Genomic DNA, 23830 nt, shown 5'->3' on the forward strand with positions numbered 1-23830 from the left:
CTTTTTCTGCAGCTGGGACTGTAAATGGGAGTTTGCTGAATAAGGAATAGGGAATGAAAACACTTATGGTGAATTTAAAAATACCTCATCAGATCCTCCTCCTGCAGAAAACATTAAAATAACTCATTCCTCATCAGTGGCTACGATCACTTGAATGGAATCAATCAATTGTGTTCCGCTTGGCTTTGCTCTTCTTTGCTCTTCGTTTCCAAATCCAATCTCTTCCATGTCATCTCAGAGCACATTTATAAGGGCCCAGCCTCTTGATTATCTCCCTCCCTCGCCTCAACTCCCCCGCTGCTGCATGCTCCAATGTATTAAATTAAATGAGGTGTCTGTCCAGGTCACCCTCGCCCCAGCCTCCCACACCCCCCGCTCTCACTGCTGGTAATCAAGGGAGAGAACCCCTCCCTGCTGGTTTTGTGCCAGCCAGGCTGCATAAATTAGCATTAATGAGGGCTGGAAAGACCTGCAGTAAAGGAGGGAGGGAAGGACTGAAAGGAGCGAAAACAGAGAATGGGAGTGGGGGGGGGCTGCAGTTACAGCTTCAAACTGAACACCCACAAAAGGTTACATTTATCTGTCGTCCCTTTTACACCTATCTTTCCATCCTGTAGGCTAGCCACTGTGTTTCCACTGGCTCTCTCCCATAGACAGGCTTGACAAAGCTCTGAGGAGTAAAACAGTGGTGGCTTGGGTTCTGACAATAAATGAATCATAGATGAGGCTGTGTGAACACTGTTAACATAATCCCATGGCTCAAGCTCAAAAATACTGCAGGGCGATAACGTCTTTGTTGTTCATCAAATATTGATGCATACATAATTATTTAAGTATAAGTGCGCAGATGGTGAGAAATATGCAGATGCATTTCAGCAGCAGAGGCATTTTTAGTATTGGCTTTATGAAAGCAAATTTGATTCTGGTGGATCTTATTAGACTTAATTACCTAGGGGATACATACAATTATCTTGTCATAATACAGCGTGGAACGTGTGACATGTGTTATATCGACAGTATTTGTGTGTATTCAGTTGACTGTGATTATGTATGAAAAACTGTCAAAGCAGCATACTGATGTACAGCGTACTGTTGCCGTTTGCTCCTCTCCCCTTCGCTCCCTTGTAATCATCCGTGATAGCTATGACAATTACGGGAAAAATCATCGCATCACTTCATTCTGCTGCTCCCTAACTTTAATTGCTTAATGCATCCTTTACTGCTGCACCACTCTGCTCATCTCGGTTTCCCCCTCCATCTCATCATTACTCCCCACCCCTCCTGCATTTCCCATCTCCTCCACTGCCACCTCATTTACTACCAAGTTCTTCCTGGTAATTAAAGTTGAACTACATGTAGCCCTCTAGTCTGAGGATGGCAAATTGGCACAATCAGCCAATAACTAACCAGTGTAGTGTTTTCTTTAACTTTCACACAGGAGCTAGCTCTAACGATATATCCCGTTAGCACCTGTGAAAGAATGCAGTCCCTAACATCACACTGAGAGCAGGGGTGCAGGCCTGATGTGTGTTCTGTGAGCAGCAGGGAAGGTTGACGGTTTGAACACACTGAAGTTGCAAACAAATACCTTCCTCTTTCCTAGAACCTGTTGACATAGTGAATACAGGATGAGTTGCCAAAAAAAATCAATCCGATGCTGGCAAGAAGACAGTATAATAATACTATACAATTCAACACTACTGTAGTACTATACTGTATCGACAGGAATGAGAAATACCACCAAGCAGGGTAAAAACTATTGTTAAATGAACTGCAACAGAGACCATGAGTGTCGTCCTGAGTAACATCAGGATGTACAACAATGTGTTACAACTGTAATATGTAATGTCATTATGGTAATTATTGTTGATTAATTAGTGAAGAATGTAATGTGAAGTAACCAACATTGGTGCTGAACAAATCCAGATGTTTAGGATAGAATCAGTGGAACAAGGCTATGGCGACTGATCCATTTTTATTCTTTATATTACTGTAACCTAGGGCTAATCAATTACAAATTAAATGGGGCCAGAATCTAGGAAATAAAAGGGCTAGACATTTTCAACAACCTATTTAAATTTTTGTTTGTTTGTTTGTTTTGGGTTTTTTATGTCCGGTATCAGTTTTGTCTTAGTACCCATTGACAGTTATATACATGATGTCATGATTTCTTGTTTGTTTGTTTTTCTAACAGTGTTTCAAAAACATCTTCTAGAACATCATAAAGTACATTTTTAATAGTAGATGTCATGGTAATTTTAAAAATTGTAGTGATTTACCTCATCAACGACAGCCAGCATACATTCTTTAATAGTTTTGGAGTCTGTGAATGGCCTTTTCTTCTTTGCTGAGATCCCTTCTACACAAAAGGAAGCTGCTGTAGCTCTCTCTTGGTCTGTGCATGATCAGGGTAATACTGCTCGGATCATAAGATGCAATTAAATTCTTCACTTTAACTCTCCGGTGATCTATCTGGAACGTTTTTTCCATAAAGTTTTGTGTTTCAGAATATTCTTTAACGTATTCACTGCAAATTAAAAATGCTGGTTTGGTGTCTGAAAATGGAAACATTCCACTGTGCTCTGTTAAAGCATACTTCCTAGAGTACATTGTTGCAAGTATTTAAAAAGAGTAAGTAGGCTATCAATGCTGGCAGCAAGAAGGAGCAGGCAGAGCTGCTTTTCAGTAAAAAAGTAAGAAAGATGGAAAGAAGAAGAATTAAAAAACTAGGCAAGCCAAGTTTGCTGGACTGTGAATCAGCTGAGACTAGAGTGTAATGAATGTAATGTCAAGGTTAAAGTTCCTCTCTGCCTGTATGGTGGTATTGCTTTTAGAGTTATAATCTCTCAGAGTTCAATACTGCTTGATTTGGCAACTCCAGTAGTAACAGCAAGCGCGGAGCAGCTACTTTGTCAAAGATTCTCTGAACACATTTTATGCTGCCTATTGCTGATCATTTACACGGCCAATACCAATCATTTTGGCATTTTGGCAGCATAACCTCGACTACACTATATACATACACATGTACACCTCTCAGCCATATGCACAAGGAATTGAAGAGAGGAAATAATATACAAATCAGTTCAGGGGGTTGAGGTGCTCCTTTATATTAGTTAACATGCAACAATGATGCCAACACTGGGCTGCTAGACAGTGCTGGCAGCGGAAGAGTCAATCACAGCGGACAACAACAGTGGAGGAGGTTGTACCACCATCTGGTTTAAAAGTATAGGTTTACATACTGTTCTATCTATTTACAGTGCAGCCAAACAAACACGCATTGTTTTAAGAAATTAAATTAACCTTTTTCAAACTTGGATAGGACGGCGGCAAAAATGAGACCCATGGCAACCCTATTCTCACACATATGTAGGAGAGTAAAAGTAAACAGGGAGGCAAATATCAGTGACAAAATATTACATGTTTACAAAATATTACAAAATATTATTGTTTCTATAGATACAATAAACATACTGTTAGTCTTTTTCTTATTTGTTTTTGCCTTGTCTTTTATACAGTATGTATAAGTATACAATTACAGTTATGTAATGGTGCAATGGTTCTCTATGTCTCTGATATATATGGAAGAGTCATTAATAGATGATTAATGCGGCGCTCCAAACACCAAATGTGGTAGTAGATACAGAATTAGGATGAACATCTATACTATAATTCTGGAAAACATGCAAACAATTAGACAGAGGTACTGTATGCACCTACATGTGCTGTACACAGATCTGCAGTCAGCCATTATTCAGCTGTACAGCCCTCTTGACAGCAGTTTCAGGAGAGGCTGCTCTGAGGGCTCCAGGAGAGGCTATTATTAAGCAGCAGCCCAGTGCCTGTTCTTGAGCAACAATAAAAATTCCTTTTCTTTAATTAACTTTTATGGCCGGCGAAGAGGACACGCTGACACCTGTCTTGTGCAGCACCACCGATTATTTCTCCTTCCCCATCTGCGCATGTGGTGTAAGTACTGTATATGTGTGTGTGTGTGTGTGTTTTTGTTGCCTGACAGCAATGCAGCAAACATCTCAAAACATGGGCTTTTCCCTTCAATGCCCCTGAGGGAGGTAAAAAAAAATAAATAAATAACAGCAACAGTCATTATATCAGAAGCAATAATCTATATAATCATAAATAATACAGATGGATACACTATCACTGTTCCACACACACACAGTTTGCCAGGGATGAGACAAATTGGATCATCTAAAAATAGAAATGCATTTCAAAAGCACCAGCAAAGTTTAGCAGCAGCTAGAAAAGTCCTAGCTCTACAGGGATTTTAATTAGTGCTGCTCAGTCAACAGCATAGCAACCTACTTCCTTCTTACTAATAAACAAAGCCAGACTTCTTTTCATCATGAACTAAAACACATAGCTGGTGCTGATAGGAACAACTACTCTGCTTAGTTTCATCTCCTGCATCTTGTCTTGCATGGCATGATAAAAGAAATGTTGTAGAAAGGCGGAAATTAAACCTGTGACAGATTTCAAGACTGGGCCTGAAAGGAAAAAAAAAATTTCTACCCAGTATTTGAAGAAGGTAGAGTTTACACCAAAATCTGACAAAGTAGTTATTTTTCCAATAAGTGAATCTAAAAGGATGTCCGTGTTGTAAAATTACATAGGTAAGGGGTACTTGACAGTTTTATGAATTTTACTGACGGTATAAATATTGTTCTTTCTTCCCTCAATGTGCAATGTTAGTATAATTTTTTTAAAAGATGCATTCATTGGAGTGAGGTTAGTGCTGTATGTGTTGTGCAGAAAAGTGCAGGATGCACAACAAGTGGAGAGCTGATATTTAAGGATTGCTATCAGCACAATGCAGGTATATCTTAATGAATCTATATCTAAAAGCTAAAACTAATTCTGATCCTTTGACTAGTGCACTCTGTGTTTCGTCTGTCTCTGCCAATAATTATGATAGCCTACAGTGCAAGCATTTCTCTATACATGCAAGTAAAAATTAGAGAAGGAGAATGTAAAAAATGTTTTGGGTGCACTGGTGAGTGATTGAGTTCAGACACTAAGGTTGGAAAAATGGATTCCCTAAAGTCCGATGCTAACATGTTATTTCTCCGCTCTCTTTCTCATTAGAAAAAAACAATGTTGAAATGATGCAGGGAGCAGCTTCTCATTTTTAGCTGTTGACCGTTGCTTTCACTGAGTAAAATGACATTGCTGTCACTGATTAATCTTTCATGAATAACTAGAGTAAGTTTAACTTGTGTGTTGTCTGGTTTGTGTGCTATCGGTTATTTGTGAATGAAGAAACCTCATAACTCCACAGTAATACATCTTATCTCTCTCTTACTCTCCCTCACTCTCCTGCATGTCAATTGTCGGTTTCATTCATTTCAATAACATAATATTTTTATCAGAACTTACAGTATCAAGACAGTTGTGAAAAATAGAGTGTTAGATTTAGTTAGATACAACTATTATTTCAATGTATCACATATTTTTGCGACATTTAGGCAACTGATCCCATTTTTTTATTGGAGCTCTTCCTACACGCACACACACACTCACCAAAAGAATGAATGATATTTTTGTTATCTGATATAATTTAATTTCGATTAGTTTCATGATGTCATTAGCTAGCTTCTCCACAAATGACACATTCTGGTCATGACCCCTCCTGTCCTACAATAAAAACCAACAAAAAAAGTATCCAGAAACAGTCATAGTGTAATTTCTGGTCCTGCTGTCACCAGCACGTCTATCAGACATGTTTCATTCATTACACCAGTACAACAATCTTGCTCAAGGGCACCTCGGCCGTTGCAATCTTTTTTTGCGAGAGCGGGGAACAAACACTACATACTGATACAAAAACAATTGGACGACCAACTCTACCACTGAGCCACGGTCGCCTGGATATAAGCGATACCACCTCCTCTCGGAACATTTACTGCACAGGTATTGCAAGTAGCCGTCGAGTTTGTTGGCTGAGGTAATGTAAAAAGGTCTAGATAGCCGATCCTTTCGCTCGCTCCATTTTGAAAACAATGTGGGCTTCCGCACAGCATGTTGCTTACGTATGATGTCACTCACAGAGCACAGCATAGAATTAGACTGAATAGATCAGCTGATATGGATTGGCCCATTGTCACCGATACCCGATCTAGAAATTACTTCAATATCGGGGCCGATACCGATACGAATATCGGATCGGTGCACCCCTATCTGACTGCAGGAACAATAAAGATGTGCTTGCTAGCTGACCTGAAACTGACTGAGAATGCAGGTCACATAGTAGACTACTATTTTTAAAGAGTGAGGACACAAACATGTTTTAAATATTTTTATATACAGTCATAACTTTGTATAAAATATCAATAAAGTGTGTATTATGATTTTATTTAACATGTCATGCAAATCTAATTTGGATTTTAAACAAACAAAGCCTTGTGAATGCTCTGTGATCTTTAATGCCTCACTGAGGGGGATGTGGACCCCACACTGGGAACCACTGATTTAGGGGAGTATAAATATCAGATCAGAGTCAGTATTGTTATCCAATATCAAAGGCTATTAATCTTGATCAGTGCACGCCTAGCAGTAAGTATGTAGCAGTGGCCACAAGCTATTGACCGACTGTTTTAGCAAAAAACATTAGGGCGATCTGGGTTACAACTACCAGTATATAACTCCAAATTGTACCCATAAACTGCAGTAGCTGCCATCCATAGAGGTCTCATATTCTAGACACTACAACATACTGCAAGTCAATGTAAATGTGGCTTAAAGGGGCATCTTGGTGGCTGAGTTGGTTCTGGAATAGGCTATACAATAAGACTGTGATATGACCCTTGTTGTATGTCCTCCCTCATTTTTTCTCCAATATTCACATTACTCTACACTGCCAAATGTCTAATACCAAATGATGAACCTTTAGTAATAAAAAGAACAACAAAAAAAACCCCACTGCCATCTTCTTCAATCAATCTGTCTTTGAGCTCATCTTTATTGCTGTACTTACATACCAGGAGCTTCACTCTCAAAAGCTTGTAGTAAAATCTCTCACCTGATACACTTCTCAACAACCTTGGGGTTACGGACAGCCACAAAACACCAGAACCTACGCCTTTATAAAATTTCACCTAACACCAGCAAGAATAATCAGCAAACTATTTAACTGAGGTTGCTGAATATTAGCATTCTGGGAGGCTATTAAAAATGTCCTTGTAATGCGGACTTCAGAAGTTTTGTGAGGATGTGAGGAAGAGAGGCGGCGAGTCCTTGATTGATAGCCAAGGATGAGTGATGAGAGCTGTGAGCTGCAATAATATCCTTCAGAGCCAGGCACGCTGCAGGAGCCAACCACAGCATTGTAAACATTTCACTGCATCCCAACATGCTTTACTGCCTCTAAAGGAAAGGAGATGTACATTTAATACCAAAGCAAGATGCTGCCAAGGCTCATTACCATTGCAACAACACATCTCCATATTGGCACACTCAGGCACAAACTTTAGATGGGCCTTAATATCCCAGGTTATCATATGCACACAGACTTACCCCGTGTATGATGGGCAAACATGCACACACACATAGTGCATCTTAGCCATTTGAAAAATTAAATGCATGTCATGTGATAAGTATCAAGCCCTCTAAAAACAGGATCAACTATTCCCTGAGATCTGTCCATGAAGTTTTACTTCATAGCTGTTGTGTCTTCTGTTAATGTTGTTACAACACCACAATTTTAAACTACAATACAATGCAAGTAAAACAATGATAGTGCATCTTTCACTCTTTACTGATACAGAAAGATTCATTAAACACACTGAGGGCCAGTTGCAATGATAACTGGGGTGGATTTTATATTTTATTTAAATAAATTACCCTATTTATGGTAGATGTACTGCAGACTACGTCCTCAGGACACCCTATGACATGGTTATTTGTTACTGTTTGCTCGGTAAGTTCATGTTGGAAAGTCAGTTCTAGTATTTAATGTAAGATTATGCAACAATTTGCCATTAAAATAACGTAAACATAACAGATTCACAATCATTTTGATGCTACACTGACTAGTAAATGTTGCTTCTGTCAGTCTCATTTTGCTCCCTGAATGCCAGCTCTTGCACTATGTAACTTGAGCAGTCGACTTGTTGTTAGGTCTGATCTCCAGCAAGTAAGTGTGTATAGCCTTACAGCACTAAGTCACAGGCCAATAACTGTGTCACTGACTTTGGTGACTCATTTTGGATCTGGACATATCATTTGGAGAAAAAGTTTTCTGGTTTTCCCTCTAATGTCCTCTAGCTGCTTTGCCTCAACTCTGATTTATAAAGATTTCTGATTAACAGAAACAGCTTGTTGCTAAAATAACTCCAACAGTAGCTGCCAATTACTAGTTAGCCTTGATTTTAAGCTTGGACCATGAGGGAGTGTTTACACTGCTAGCACAGGAACCTATGTATGTATTCTGCTGAGGGGTCACTGTACTGCATATATAATCAGATCTATTCTGGCTAGTAAAATTCTAGTAAAACTCTTTTGACATGTCTGTTTGTGATGTTAAGAACAATGTAGGACCTTTAGCTGTCTCTATACATGACATTTCCAGGACTGGCCCATGAACCAACAGGAAAAGCACAGGTAATGACGTTAGCTTCTTGGCTAATGCTACCTTAGTCTTAGTCTGTCTTGGCTTTTTCCACACAGCAGATCACAGCAAATCCACAGCGAACACAGTTCTCGCTCAACTTTATGCATGTCACTTTGAGTTATGTGTCATGAGTTATGGTTAAATCTAAGCAGTCTTTCAAACAGGCTGCCATAATGAAGAGTATGTGCTAGCACGTTAAGGACCATTTCAGATGTTCAAAGAATGATGAGCAAACCAAAATATTATTTCTTTCGGTATGAGAGTCTCTCGCGCCAATACGCTTCAGTGACACATGCTATCACAATAGCCTATCTATCTATACCTATCTATACTTGCACATATAGGACATACATTTTAAAACACCAATTTAATAACCAAACCATTTTGGTAGTGCACCAGTTGTTTTCAATAAACTATCATGGTAGCTTACCCAGTTTAAGAAGGTTAGTCAAGCTCATGAAGTGTCATTTGTCCACTGTACTTAGTCTAGAAAATGCAGTGCTTGATCTTCATGTGTGCATGTTAGTTAATCCATTGTATTCCATGGTCTGATTGCACAGAAGACATTTTGACTCCCCTAAGTGGAAAGCAGCTATCATTAATACAACTGTAAGTTTCCTGCTATGACATGTCAAAATGTCTGCTGTGCAACCAGTCTGTTATCAACAGTTATTTTATTATTTATTTTACATGTTATTTTATTATTTTTTGACAACATGCCAGTATTTCAGCACCTTACCATAAGAATTATGACCAATGAACTACAGTTAACAAGATAAATGACACAAATGGTATTTTCTGGTTTCTTCCCCGCTGTACTGAAAATATATACACACCGACCCGTGTCCTTGTGGACCCTAACCCTAACATTTTTTGAACTGGTCTGGAATCCAGATCCACTGCAATCAGTAGAGGTCAGTCCTAGTCATGAAGCCACTATTTTCCCTAAAACATGTAATATTAAATTCACAAAAACAATAAGTGACCAGCATTAACATGCCTCTACAATAAGCGTTTGTTATTGCAAGATTTTTTTAACTATTATTGAGTCTAGCTATAAAAAGCTTGTTTGAGGTCTGAAGTCTTTCAGTAAGACTTTAACATTAGTAACTTTAGCCAGTAATAAGGTCCATAGTAAAATTCTTAGACACAGTTAGTATCTACAATCAGGAGCCAAACTGTGCTGGAGTGAAGCACTGGACACTTGTTGCCATTTACAGCAATAAGGAACTCTGTAATGAGAGAATGTTGTGCTATTGGCATTGCTCAATGGCTAACCTACTATCCCTGAATTACTTTGGATCAAGGGACTTGTGGCACGGAGACAGCATGGAACCATCAGGATGAAAAACTACAGCCCAAAAGGCAGGGGCTGGCACTGCGCCTGAACCCTGTGAATTGTATGAGAGGTGTATGGACAGACAGAAAGAAAGAAAAGAGACAGAGCAGAGACTGCAGATAAATAGAGAGGAGTGGAGTGAAAGCGAGAGGGAGGGAAAAGGGGGTAAGGGATGGAGAAGAGAAATTAGGTTGTTATGTATATTGCTGGCAATTCAAACACGCACATTCCATCTGAGATCCCATCAGCTGTCAAATTGGGAAAGCGATGGGGATGTGAGAGCGGCAAGAATCTCAACAAGGCCTGAACTTGGCGCACCACTGAGACCTAATCAAAACACAATCACGTTCACTGCCAGAACAGACGTACACAGGCCCGCACCCATACACTCATTCTCTCCACTCACATTCACACCCAAGCAAACTCCTAGTCACTCCCTCTCTTTTTCACACAAACACTGTTAAACAAATGTACACATAATCATGCACACACTCACAGAAAAACATTAACTTTCAGTCACACATGGGCAAACACATTCTGTCCCATGCAATCACACTTCGGCCTGTTTCAAACTATCCACTGCTCCCAGGCAGAGAGATGATGTATAAAACTGCCCAGTTAAATACAGACTCTTATCTCTCGCTATGACCCGTGACTTGGGTTTATCTCCATTATGCAGTGGTTCATTTCAAAAGCTTCACCTCTGTTGGAGGTTATTGGTATGGAAGACACAGACAGGAACCATGGTTGCATATAGGGATCAGCTCAAATGCTTCTCCAACTGAGGTTAGCCTTCCTCCCTAATGCCCTGGCCCCCTGGACGGTCTATCTGCAGCCTTAGTCGAGCCCACAGTCCACTCACTCAGGTGTGACGGCATCACGGCTGACCAGCTCCGAGGTCAGCATTCTCAACGCTAATCCACACAGATAGGCCAAATGCTGACCACTAGCAAATAATTGCTTGCAGTTGGTTCTGCCAAAGCCACTCTAATGTGGGAACAGGTGTCTGGATGTAAAAATAGTATTTTTCTTCCCTTGTGATTTGTTCAGTTCTGCTAAACTAAGAGATTCTTCTGGGTAGATGTCACTGATAAGATTAGGTCTGTTACGGTTGGTGCAGTATTTGTGATAATGTTCCAGCAACACGAATATTGAATGTTTATTTTTCTATCCTATCCAGGAGCCAAAGAATCTTACTGTGTGCCAAGTGCCCAAATATGTCGGCTTCATTGGGGAAGAAGTACTGACTTTGAAGCATTTTCCTATTTACTACCTTCCATTGAATTTGGCACCCTTTCCTGCGAGAACAAAAGAGGTGAGTTGCTGAGACTCAGCTGTGTCAAGAGCCCTATCAAACACTCTTGACTTCAGCTGCAAGAGAGCAGACAATGGAGAAGCACACTAAAGATAAACCGATGACATGATAGTGATGCACAACAAACTCTATAATACAGAAACCTCATAAATAAAACAGAATACAGTATGCCCTTAAAAAAAAAGAAAGCAAGCAAATGCCTCTTCCTCTCAAAATGATTTACATTGCTGTAATATTGATAAGTGGATCTGTCAGATAGTTCAGAAAAGTCAACCCAGTTACATTGAAAACAGACATCTTGTGGGAGGTTTGTGTAGAGTGTTAGGAGTTTGGCACTCTTGCAGATGGATTACATATCAATGAGACACACTTTAAGACACCACTGGAAATCTTTGCCAATAAAACCAGGGTTAGAGCTACAATGTAAAGCACTAGTCCATTTATTAACACTGTGTTCACTGGGCAAGCAAAGGTCAACTAAATGTATAGACTTCTTATCAACATTACTAACAGGTTGTCAGTATGACGGGCTTCTAGAACAGGCAGTCTGCCAAGTTAAGAGACTGATCTCTGTACTTCCTTCCCGGCGAGAGTCATTCTTAAGCAAAGGATGAATTCTGGAATCACCCATAGGCTTTCAGGGGTCCTGTGGGGCCAAAGAGCAGACTGGTGACACAAGGGAATGAGAGGAAGAAGAAATGAAGAATATTTTGTCCAGAGAAAAGAACAGTGAATCTTTAGCACATACACACTTAGCTGTCCTTTTGAAAAGGATTATGGGGTTTAGGTGCTATAGTGGTGCTGCAGATGTGCGACTTCACAGACAGAGGCCCAAAGCTCGGTATCAACTTAACACTGACACACCGCACCACGGCTTCAGAGATTACAGGGGGTGAGCTGTGCCATTTCTGACACAAAGTGCAGTGTTGCAGACTTTAACACCTCTCTTTCTCTTCATTTATTTTCCTCTCATCTACTCTTGTCTCCTTTGCAGTCTCTTTCTGCCAAGTGGCACAGAGGAGAAAGAGCCCAGTGTCTGTGTCTGCTTACTGGGGCAAGTGAACATTTGAAATGACAGAAGGTGACGTTGGCTTGAGTGCTGGAGAAGATGCCTCAGAGCAGAAGTGAAGGACCATTAGGGAGACGGTGATAAGATGCATGCATGTAGACAGGGCTACAGAGTGTTCACCTTGAATAGTCTGGTGTCATCTGCTGATGAGGGCTATCACACAGTGAGAGCACAGCATCAAACTCCAATCAAACTCCATCGCACCTGACAGCAAAATCAAACCGATGCCTACCAATACGCAGAAAGGTGCTGTGACCTCCACACCCCGTTATTATTCATGCACAGTGACTAGCTATTACTTTGATGCCTTCTCACTTCGGTTGGCATTCCTGTATTGGTCACCTAAGCAAAAAGCTTTCAAGAGCTACAGTGACACTGATGAACTGAAGGCTTCTTGTCAAAGAAAACACTTTTGGTAAAGACAAAGCATGAGAGACAAGGCATAAAGTGATATACAATACTATAATAAGGTGTGTACTGTGTATGTACTAAAAAATTAGAAAATACAGTATGAACTGTATGAACACAAAGAAACAGTTGGTTAAAGAATTGCTTCACTACAGCTGTTTATAACTTAATATCATGTCTACTGTGTGTGTATGTGTTTGGCTATAGCTTCTGGAATAAAAGTGATTGAGGTGAAATATTGCACAAGCATGTTCCTTTCTTAGGAAGTTAACCTTGGGCATGTGTAACCTTGTTAGCCACGCCAGTGCAGGGATAAAGAATCAGGCAGCAAATGGCCTTAGTTTGTCCCTCATGGATCAAACACATACACACATACACATTAGCACACACTCTCTCTCTTTCCTGCATCTTGTCTCTTTCTACCAGTGTTTGCAGAGTTGGAAATTTCCTAAATAATTTATGCTGTTAATAACCAGCTCCGTCCCTGTGGTACAGAGCAGTCCTGTTCAAACATAGCTGTGCATGTGTGTCACTGTGTGTGTGTGTGTCTGCACACCATCGTGAAAATGGGACAGTGTTTGAACAGCGAGGTGAAGGTGTACGTATGAATGTGTATGTGATTGCAGTGTGAGTTATCACAGACTAGGCAGAATTGACTGATGTGATAGTTGAGGGTGGTTATAGGATGGGCTCCTATGTCAACACTGGGGAAACCACAGATTTCTTCCAACAGTGTAGGAGCTGAAGGTCACACACTGAACTATCCTAGTAAGCACAAGGTAGAGGAAACATTGAAGCACATTGTAACTGAATGTTAATCTAATTGTACTGTACTACAACAAAATAACTACTGTATAGGTGCAATCATGCACACAAACACACACAGAGACCCTAGCCTAACTATATACACACAAAAACACATGGTCTAGCAGTAAAAAGCAAATGAAAGAGGAGAAAACACAAATTTATGGTGCAATCCACCATAAAAACCATTCTCAGAAAATAGTCCTAATAAGAAAGTTATTTAATGAGTGTCTCATCATCAACACCAGATGACAATCTCTTCTCTTTGTTACTTTGTTAGAGTCTGTCTGCCTCAGCTTACCATTTTTTCAGCCTGTCTATCTGTCTGTTTTTCAAGATGGGAGGTGCAAGAAAGAGGCGGGGCATACTCTCAGCAAGGATGACCTTGGCAAAAGTCTGATGATTTGAAGCGAGCGGCAATATCAATAATAATGGAGAAATTAATAAGCTGGTGCATTGGCCTGAGGGTTAGACTATGGGGGGTTGAGGTGGTGAGGGGACCGTTTCAGGCTGTAATCGTCAGGTTTGGGGGCGGGGGGGTGGTTGATGGCGACGCGCATGGCTGGAGGATGGCAGGAAGGAGAGAAGGGAGAAAGGGTGGGTGTGAGGGGGGTTTAGGGTGGTGTGGAAAAGGCACGATTTCCTTAGCAGCAGTGTGGTGCTGCAGTCCATGCTGTCACACGTCAAAGAGGGAGCAAATCAAAGGCAGCTCTTTTGATGAATATAAAACAGAGAGTCCTGCTGAGAAGCACTCTCCCTCCCTCCCTCCCTTTCTAATCACAGAGCCGCAGAGGCGGCGGGCTGCACCAATCCCCCCAGCCCAGCACAAAATGAAAGGAGAGCAGAAACAAGGAGAAGGGGACAGAGAGCACACACGATCACAACAAAGGCTGCTTTATAATAGCAATAAACATTTGTCCTCTCGAGACATCTGCACAGAATGATGGGTGCGGTGTGGCAAGATGTGAGAGAAGATGGAATGGCATCAACACATTTTTACCCCCCACCCAAGCCTGAAAAAAAGGTTCAGCTCCTATCTCTATAGTAAGTATGGCACATGCATTTTGCCTGCAAACAAGAAACAGTCCTCTACTCTACCACACACTGAAGCATGTTGCCTAGCTTGCAGGGTTGTGATAAAATATCTAATATTTCCCTCGAGATGCACAAAAACAGCATTACCTTATGGACATAAGTCTAATTAAACCCATGCCTCGGAGAAGCTGAAGTGCTGACTGTGCTTCTGTGAATTCATAACATCCCCTTTTCCCAACTCTGAAATGCTATTCAGGTAAGACTATCACACGGTGCCATTTGCTTGTTCTCTTTTACAGACTGAAACAAAGACACAGATGCTTTTAACAAGGATTATACATGTGTTGTCAGTATATCTGAAAAAATAAATCTGTATTAAGAGTGAAGTCCAATAACAAACCCTTTGACATGGGATTTAATGTGATATAGAGCACATCTCTCCCTCTTTGTCGTTGTTACCCAAAAGTTTCCAGGCAGCAGGCCAACACAATCCAACCTCTTTTACATCCTTCACTTCTTTATTTATCTTAGAAGCTTTTATTTCTAATACTAAATTCTGATTTTTTTTTACAGTCTTTATCTACCCCCCTTGCTTTAGCTGCAACTCCCAAGGCCTTAAAATCTTTAATGAGGTACAATAAAAACATGTCAAAAATCACCAAAATAAATTCTCTTTCTTTATTTCCAACGATTCCATTAATCATTGCCAAATTACTCTGGCTGAAGGTTATACTTGCTGGTTATACCATTTACATGACCAGAAAAGTAGGAAAAAACATTGGATCAGTCACTACAACCCACATGACAATGACTAGGGCACCACAGCAGTGCTACCTTGAGTCCAGTCCTAACAGCATTGTCATCACTGTATTCAACCAGAGCTCAGCTGCTGCAGCACTGCCTGGCCTCTCCTCCCCTGGGCAGTGCTCCTCTACTGCTCCCCAGGCAACATTTGTGTGTGACACCAAAGCCCACTCCCACCCAAGAAAGTGACACATGCATGGGTGTCGCTGCCGTTTCACCTCCTGCCTGCTGAAGTATGAGGCAATTTCCTACGAGTGGTGCATGGTGAGAGAGAGCGGGAGACTCGGCACAGCCCAGCTCTGCTGCTCTCTTTGATACTGTCAAGGAAGAGTAATGGCTCTCTGCAGCAACAGCCACCACCAAACTAATGTAGTGTGACTTTGGTTCTCCTTTCCAATGCATTACCACCATAGTGAGTAAGAAGGGGATGGCAAGAAGACAGCCAAACTGTGAAGAATGTGGGAGGAAGGATAAGTCTACACAAGGAAAGACAGAATTCTTCACAGTTGGCATTCAATTTCATTAACTTCCAAATAAACGGAGACATGACAGGGATGTTCCTGTAATCGGAAGACATTTGTGCAGTTGCCCAACTCTTACCAACCATACAGGATGCTACTGAGACTGTCGGCCTACCAGGAAATGCTGCATAAGCAAAAGCCAGCACAGCTCTAACTAATCTTTACAATGATTTCAAGGTCACAGTGCTTTAGTACACACAGAGAGAGCAGCTTATCACTGGAAGGACCTCATCTAATTGGGCAATGCACTATCTCAGCAGCTATTACAGTCTTGTTCATTGTGCCTGACCTTGCAAATTTAATAAGCATAGAATAAAAAGTTGTCTCATCATTTTTGCACTTTTTTTTGCACAATTTCCATATTAAAAAAGCAAAGAAAGCTGCTGTATTTGCAGACCTGCATACCTCTCTGGTTGAACTCTTGCCCTTATTTCAGTTACAGATGTAATTGCAATCAAACCCATCTAGAAATTATACTGTAATTATGCAGAATTAGAAGCTGATTCAAATTGCACAACATTACAATTCATTAGAGATAATTGAATGCCATGGTCTTTAGGCCGACTGCCAGTTGTGTGGAGATGTCAAGAGATAGTGGTTCTTCTGTGAAGCCTAAGGGCTTGTGGTTGTTATAGAAGGACACACTGCCATTCTACTTGGCGTTGGCTCCCACAATGAGTCTAACATGTGGCATCATTAAAAACCCATTTAACAGACAGGCCCAACAAGCCCCAACACTGAGCCAGAGCAATTACATCTGTGGCCAGTAACAACATAACTGTGTGACTTAGGCATAAAAGCATGGACAAAGTGATCATGAACAGTTTAAGAAACTTGTGCGCCACACATATTGATTCATTAAATTATTGCACAGCCTAGCTTACAGTTTTTTATCTTTATGTGTATATTTGTTGGGAAATGAGTTTCCAGTCAGCATACAGTAATAATCGTCCTACAGAAAGCATATTAGACAGAAGTAATGTATGTGAGTTATCTCAGGAAATAAAACTAAATTAAAGAAAAGACCAATTTAGAAATACATCAAAATTACAATTAAATGTTCAAGATATTTTTTGGCCTTCTTGGGGCGTTATTTGAACATGAACAAAGAGAGGCTTCAGCTATATTCTATACTGTATATAGTACTTCGATAATAAATAATCATCATAGCAGTAAATATAACACACATAGGAGCTTTCTACTAACACACAATCTCAGAGGTTAGAGTGTTTTTCCACAAACAGAATGATTGGACGTGAGTTTGTCTCTGAGTCACAGTTTTTTTCTTAATGCTGTCCATGGTGCTGAATACATTTCAAAGTAACCTCGTATATTTCATCTGTAAGCCATGTTGTATTTTAAAAGCTACTACACTAAGAAGAAATGAAGCAAATGACACAATAGAAGTCATGTTGATCTGCTTTCAATGTAGTGAATCCCCAAAACCCTCAGGTGGTCATTTGAGCTTTTGTGTTTTTCCACAAATTGTAGTATTAACTCATATTTGATGTTAGATAGATATAATTATGGTTATACATGTATGTTGAAAATGTTAATTAGAATATTATATTGGACCTGAACAAACAGTTAACTGTTGTCTTTTTGACTCACAAGTCACGAACATTTATTATTTCAAAGCCATATTTCCCCTCTTTGGCTTAGGACAGGCGGTTTTGAGTACTGTTCCAGTTCTATTTGAATGAAAAAGAAAGTTAAAAAGGTCCACATCTTGGCCTGTTAAATGTTCTTCTTCTACCACAACACCAAATTCCTTGCTAAGAATAACATTTTAAAGTTTGGGTTTTTTTTTTTTTTTTTGCTTACATGCCAATGTAGCCTCGCCTTCAAAATCCACATGAACCATTCTTCACAACAAGTATAAATTAAATCCACTGCACAGCACTTAGTTATAAAGAAAATGTGTCTTTTTCAAGACTTGTTGGCCTGTTACTCCAGTTATTTCCCTCTAAAACAGTGGTGAGTAACACCAGGAGCAAATGCCAAGAGTTGAGTTTTCATTAAAACGCAATCATGACTGGTGTGTTAACTGCATGCCAAATGAATCCAAGCACACCAGGCCAAATTACAAATCTCCTAAATTACCATATGACCGGTTGCTGACAAAGAACATAGCATTTAAAAGGATATTTTTAAAAACGAAGCCTGACACAGTTTTCACTCTGTGTAACACACCGTGCCTGCTTTATATCACTTCAGGCAAACTTCACAGAGCACAAAACAGCATCTGTTTAACCCAAAAACTCTCTTTAAAGTTTACATTATATCATTTTCATATTAATATACTATATTCTAAAATTTAACTAATGAACCCCTTTTTTTCTGGCTTCAGTCATTATCAGGATAGTCTTTAAAATCACTATTGATCAATATGAATATGGCCATATCGTCCATCCCTATGTACTTAACTGAGATACATGAATGTATATATGATTAAGAATCCAATTGCCAACACCTTTCTAAAACAAGGTACTGTCCATTATCACTGTGGTGTCTTTGCTGTATATTTATAACTGCAGCATAGTTCTGTGACATATAATCTCTAAAAACTTTGGTTTCAACAATCCATGTGGAGAGCAAAAGAAACATCTGTAATCTCTGAACCCAGCAACAATGATTCAGCTTTTATTAACCTTACTAACTTTTTTAGAAAGTTATCTGCATTCATATGACAGAGATTAACAGGATTGTGACATTCCCGCCTATGAAGTTGCAGAGGCAGTCTTGGGTTGTCTGTTATCTGTTTTCCGGATATCCCCGGACTACAATGGAAGCCCAGAAACATTGGCCTTTGCCCCCAAAGACTAAATCATCACCAGGCAATGGCTGAGATTGTGTTAACATATAAATGAAATGATAATGAAGTTTTGTTGTTAGCTAGAAATGTCATATGTGTTGTTCATGTCACACACATTGTGTGTCAGATGGATATACAGTGTGATGTTTTACTGGTTTATCAAGACCTAATAATCTAGTTTACTGTATGAGTATCTGTTGAAAGACATGACAACTTGTCTATACACATGGATACATCCTGAATGATTACATAGGCTGAACTGATTGAAATCAATGTGGAGAGGAGAGAAAGAGACATATAGAGGCAGAGAGAAATAGAAATAGAATGCAAAAGTAAGGTGGATGAGGGAAGTCTAACAAGGCAGGGGTTGTCTGGAGCCTGTGGCCTGGGGCAGTGCATGGAGAGAGATGAGCTGGTGTGCACACTGCAGGGTATTGTCTGAGAATGGTTGGGCTCCTATAACAACTACTGAGGCTAGGTTTGTAGCACAGTGGGTCACAACCTACTAGTGTCTGGCATGTTTATGTGTGTGTGTGTGTGTGTGTGTGTGTGTGTGTGTGTGTGTATGATGCATTTCAAAAAAATACTGACGAAATGCAAGACAGCAGATAGAGAAATGAAACAAAGGAACGTCTAACAGAATAAATAAAACAGACCTAAGGTTTTGAATGAAACATTTACTAACACACCTTTGCCAGTGCTGGGTGCGTGTGTTCCTAAGATCCCTTCACTATGAACTATGGGGTAGATGTCTTCAGCTAAAGGCAGCCCTCCCAGTATCTTCAAACAGGCTCTTTGAACACATAGTACAGTTTTCCCATATGAAGACAATCTCTGTGTCTGCCCTTTGCCAAGGCCTCCCACCCACACTTTATTTGTTCATTGTTGACTTATGCGCACTGTGACCTGGCCGCATGTATACCTGTGCTTCTCTTTATCTCCAACCTCCCTGAGGATAGCTTAGTAAAGCCCTGCTTTCACTGTACAATATCCAAATTTGAGGGGGTTTGTGTTTCTTAAGGGGCTATTATACTATGTTCATTATTTCTGACCTGATACTAGCCACAGCAGGCCCAGCACACTGCTTGAACTGGGTGTTCTAGTTCTTCCTAAACCTTAGCATTAAGTAGCCTCTTTGATCTCTCTCCACTTTGACAAAGCAGCACCACCAGGCCTCCTAAATGAACCACTCAGAACTCAAGCAGCAGGCAACAACATCAAGTAGAGCTGGGGAGAAAATATGCAGATCCACAAGGAACACACCAGAAAAAAAGAAGAAAAGATGAGAATACAGGGTCCTCAGTATAATTAACTACAATGGGCTGGAGGCAGATGTGTGACTCCAAAACATAAAAGAAAAGATTACTGCCAGTATTTTTCACAAATTGCTCTGAAAATTAGGAGTTTACTCAATAGACGCAGAACATTTCATCTGTTAAAGGTTATTTGTTATCTCCAGGCACCCAGAAAGTACTTCAATTGTCTTGATCTTCACAGGTTTCAGTCCCAATCATTAGCATGCTAATCACAGATGGTTTTCCAGAACTACAATGAAGAAAGAAGCTCATGTAGAGAGCCTTTGTCATTGCAGGGTCCTGAAAGATCTCTCTCGACTGTATGTGAGAAAAATAAGCTTTTTGAACTAAATTACAATACATTTTCTTAATAACAAAAAGCATCTTGAAGTAGTGCAGGTGCTCCCTGAACTCACATAGGAGAAGCAAGCCCAAAGGCCTTTTTGATGCCATAATTCATCACAGGCACCTTTTAATAAGACCTCCAATTACAGACATGGGGTTGAATTTAGCCAGCACTTTTGCAGCACAACATTGCCTTTGTCTTTCCAGGCTCGAACCAATAAAGCAGGTAAAACAGATAACTTCTGATAACTTCCTCTGTAAGTCGCTTTGGATAAAAGCGTCTGCTAAATGCAATGTAATGTAATGTAATGTAATGAAAAATAACAAGTTACTTCACACAAACAATGTTTCAAGTATGTACACCATTTGTCCTGAGGAATACTGCTTTTGAATGAAATCTCAACTGATTATAACAAATAAACACATGGCTGATCTGAAACAATAGATAAGGCATTGTGGTTCGGAAAAGAAGCAAACATTCTATTAACTTACTCTCTGCTACTATGTGCACTTACATACAGGGAAATCTCATTAACCAAGACAGTAGCAATTGTATTGAATCTCAGCTGAATTCTACCAAGAACTTATGAAGCATCACAATAATATTTACAACACATGTGAAAATAAATTGAAGTACTCTAATCATTAGGGATGCAGCGATTGGGAAATTCTGGGACGATAATGAAGCCAATTTCAGAGGAGGTGATATTTCCAAGATATAACACAGATAAACATCAGCCATTAACACCAGTGAATGTTGTGTTGTTAGCCAAAAAATGATGCAGTCTATGTGAGTTGGAAAATCAAAAATGTTAGCCAAAACCAGCTAAAAACTGCATAGTGCTGAATAGGTGGGAGTTATGGCTCAAGGCTTAAGTCAAGCAGGCGGTCAACCTGCCTACAAATTCACCAAACCTTGCACATATCATCATCACCTCAATTAGTTCTTCTTCCAACCAGATAATGTAGGCTAAATGCCAGAGGTCACTCTTCTCATTCAGCAAGAAATCAAAATGATAATGACTCCTTATTAGAAATTCTATCTGGAAGTGCACACAGGAAACATCAAAAGGTGCTGACAGGGTGACTGGGGGCAATGATGAGGCTCAGTGATAATCCACATCAAAGCAGAGGCCGAGGGTGAGGGGACCTCCATCAGGGAGCTAGGACTGTAACACATGTGAAGCAAAAATAAATACAGGGAGCAAAAAATTCTCAATCTACAATTGGGATAATTCACTGCTCTGAAATTGAAATGTATTATTGGTAACCATTCCCAAAGGGAAGAGGCACTTTTTTGGGGGCCTGACGAGCCCAGTTGAAGGCAAGCCAGTACAGATGGGATGATGTAGTTTGGTAAATTATAAATGATAGCCCCACGGTAAAATGGCAAAAAGGAAATAATAAAATAAAACATCTAGTGGCGCCATGATGAACGTACACTGGAAATGTGCACTTCAGTAAACAATCACCCAATGTCAATTATATGAAATTCGGCTGGCTATGGAGCATTTCTATTCTAGCACTGGCACAGTCAACCTTTTAATGGCAGGCTGTTAGGTAATAGCTATCTGTCTGTTGGCCCCCAGTTTGAGTTCCCAACAAATCCATTTCACACAGACCAATTACAGAGTGGCGCTGGTTCACAGCTACCTGACAGCGGCCTGTTTTACAGGGAGACATCACTGTGTCCAGAGAATGAAGGAGTTCACAGTGTCTGTACCCAGAAGGTAAAGGTTAGTGACCCAGACCTGACCTCCTTCCCTCTTCTCTCTCCAGGCTGTTTCTTTATCCAGATTGGCCATCCTGACAACCATAGTTCAGGAACGGGACAGTCCAGCATATGGCCCATTTACAGTACAACTCACACAGCTATAAACACAGAAAATAGTTTGACCACCTTTACCGTTGACCCATCACCTCAACCAGCTACCAACATGGAGTGGCACCACAAAACTGCAGCAACTGTGCAGTAAAACATCTTCGTAGCACCACCTCTCTCACAGAAGGTTATAGACCATATTCTAATGACAGAGAAGACTCATTGTAGCTCTGATCATGGTGGAATGTGCATGAGAAATCTGGGTGATTTCAAACAGCTGAAAAGGCACTACCAATAAATGTATATGCCTACATGTAGGAAGATTTTAAACATTACAATTAATGAACCTGCTTTCTTTTTATGGTGATGATTAAGGGTATGAGTAATAATTTCCAAGATAGTTCATACTAGCCAGATATTTAATGTAATCCCACTGGCATTGCTCACACAATGTACACCAAAATTAGGCAGCAGGACTGCTGACTTCTGATTTTCTTACATCCACAGGGGCACAAAATTTGCTTCAGACTGCACTTGGCCACCACATGGCTCCTACTCTATCTTTTCATTACACAAAACCATCCATTTTCCAATTATGTAGTGACATAATTATATTACATTTTAACAACTGAGATTTCATACACACATTTCTGACAGCATTATACTGTAAACTCAGCACAACTCCGAAATTGCTCTGATAGGTAATAAAGAAATGCATACTTTATTAAAGTTCCATGTAATTAGGTTTTCTATAAACCTTTGATTAAAATAGAAGAGAAAGGACGAAGCACTATCCTTCTTAGAGACAATGATTTTTTAAATATCAGAGGTTTGATTAGCCAGTCAACACGGAGGATGCGATGATGCAGACACTTCACCTCTGTCAACAATGGATTGTGTTTTTTATTTGTACAGTATATTGTGGATGGTGTTCACATTCCTTAAGCATGGGGAACTTGTGAATGACTGTTTTATTAATGCAATACAAAACAAAACGTCCTATGTTGTTTTTTTTACAAGAAGAACATATGTCCAAATAAAGTATACAAGTCAAACAAAGTAAAAATCTATCAAGTAAAAAATCACTGAAAGCTATTCTTTATGTTTTCTAGGTCACAGTACAACACCTCACCAAATACTGTTCAATGACACATCAAGGTATGTGCTATTTTGGTTGACTCATTGTTGACTCATGTCTACCTGAATTTGTCTCATTACAGTTTGTACATAAAATAAATGATTTGGCCTGGCAGAGTTTTGTCCCGCAAGAGGAGTTTTGTAAAAGTTAACTTAATATTGAGAAATATCTGAAACTAAATAATGATAATGAAACCAGAACAATGAGAGCTTCCTCCTCTTTCCCCTGCCCTGTGTACCTGCACATAGAGCACAAGAGTGCATGAAAAGGCCTCCATCTTGCACACTCACATTTTTCATGCCATATTCTCCCCTCTCGTCCTTACTAACCCAGCCCTCCACCTACAAACCCTATTCTTCAACACAACTGGGGAATTTCAATCCTACTTCATATCCTAGAACAAATTCCTTCCCTGATTACTGATGCATTTCAAAGCAGGCATCATTATATTTTCAGACCACTTTCTTTTAAAAATGTACTGAAAACCT

The sequence above is a fragment of the Larimichthys crocea genome, chromosome VIII (assembly GCF_000972845.2).
Source record: "Larimichthys crocea isolate SSNF chromosome VIII, L_crocea_2.0, whole genome shotgun sequence".
NCBI classification, from domain to species: domain Eukaryota; kingdom Metazoa; phylum Chordata; class Actinopteri; family Sciaenidae; genus Larimichthys; species Larimichthys crocea.